The following is a 2,030-nucleotide window of genomic DNA, read 5'->3' as shown; positions in this document are numbered from 1 at the left end:
CCAATAGGAAGAAACTGCTTTTATATTGTGACCTGATGTACATGTATATGAAAAATTCACAAAACAATACGTGTAAGGACTTACTCTGTGCCATGTATTCTGATGTTTTCTATTTTTTAAAATATAGATCATGACACACTAAATTGATTTCACCACCAAGGGGTTATAATTACAGTATTGTTGGGACTCAGAAATCAATATCCCAAATATAGTGTTTTGACATGCTGAACTGAAGCAGCCGTAAAATCTCTCTGGCCTCCCCTCTTTGCCCCCACCACCTCTCCCAAAGCACATGATGAAGCTGAAGTTCCTTTATCTGCCCAAGATCTAGACCCATCAAAAGGAACAATTGTTTTTCCTTCCCCTTCCTGTAAGACCAAGAATGTAACCACACCTAATAGACCCTTTGACAAAATAACATACAAGTTAATTAATCTCTGTTCCCTGATCCATTCATCTTCCCTAGTAACTTCCTCAACAGAATTCCTCTTCTCCCCACTCCCATAACCTGTTTTGCCAGGATGGTATATAAGCTTGCCAACCACATTAGGGGGTGGGCAATCACTTTATGATTCTCCGCATGTGCATACTATGTGCACATTAAATAAATTTATATGCCTTTTCTCTAATTAATCTGCCTTTTGCAAGTTGATTTTTCGGCAAATCTTCAGAGGGCCAAGGGGGAAAGCTTTCCCTTGACCTCCACAGTAGAAAAATGCTCTCCTATCTTATGCGCCTTGTATTAACTTGAGGTGTATAGTACTGCTCTTAAAAAAAATGCTTAAAATGGCCAGGCGCGGTGGCTCATGCCTGTAATCCCAGCACTTTGGGAGGCCATGGCGAGTGGATCACGAGGTCAAGAGATCAAGACCATCCTGGCCAACATGCTGAAACTCCGTCTCTACTAAAAATACGAAAATTAGCTGGTTGTGGTGGCATGCGCCTGTAGTCCCGGCTACTCGGCTACTCAGGAGGCTGAGGTAGGAGAATTGATTGAATCTGGGAGGCAGAGGTTGCAGTGAGCCGAGATCAGGCCACTCCACTCCAGTCTGCCAACAGAGTGAGACTCCGTCTCAGAAAAAAAAAAAAAAAAGGCTTAAAATACTACTTGGGCTGTTCATTCTGTTCCTGACAGTTTGAGCTTCAACTTGATCTTTACATAGTTACCTTGAGATTACTTCTTACCATATTCTACCAGAGCACTAGGGATCAACCCCTTCCTTCCCCCAATTTCTTTCTTTTGAAATTTGGGGCACAATTAAATAATGATACACAAAGTGTTCTCCAGATTGCTGTTTCTTACGTTATCTTGAAATTTTAGAGGCATATAAATAAAAATTTCCAGGCCTCATTTGTAATCAAACCATTTGCAGATGAATAAAGTAGGCATGACCATATTTTTATTTCTAGACATAGCTTAAGAGCATGAGCACTATTGCCTGACAATCCAGAATCTGAATCCCTGCTTTGCCAAATTAGTGTGAGCCTCCATTTCTGCATCTATACAAAATGGGAATAATACCTACTTCAAGGGATTGATTGGAATTAAATTACAGCATACAAGGAAAGAACTTGATACAGGACCTGAGTGCTCCATGAATGGACACAGTGCTCCATGAATGGTAGTAAGGTTTTGTCACTAAATATATCTCAAACTTCCTTTTAGGGTCATAAAGTAGGGTTTAGTCATAAAAATAAAAGATGACTTCTCAAGTATCTAGCTTTTTTTTTGAAGTTAGATGATTTATAATATAAAATTCCATGTTGGTTTTATAGATCATAAATATCCCCAAAGAAAGATTCTATTTGTGGTGCTGGATAAGCATTATATAATAAGAAAGGTCTACTGAAACTAGAAGATTGAGGATACACATGCAACGACCTGCCTAGTCATGCTAATCTCATTTAGATTTGTTCTTAATTTTTTTTTTAACCACAAACGTCTGTCGGTGAAGTGTGCTTTAATTCAGCAAAAATACAGCATTCAATACATATACATAACACAATATGTATACGAGGCTGCTTTTAAA

This window comes from Theropithecus gelada, chromosome 2, assembly GCF_003255815.1.
Source record: "Theropithecus gelada isolate Dixy chromosome 2, Tgel_1.0, whole genome shotgun sequence".
NCBI classification, from domain to species: domain Eukaryota; kingdom Metazoa; phylum Chordata; class Mammalia; order Primates; family Cercopithecidae; genus Theropithecus; species Theropithecus gelada.
The sequence above is the reverse complement of the archived record's forward strand: the minus strand, read 5'-3'. Positions refer to the sequence as shown.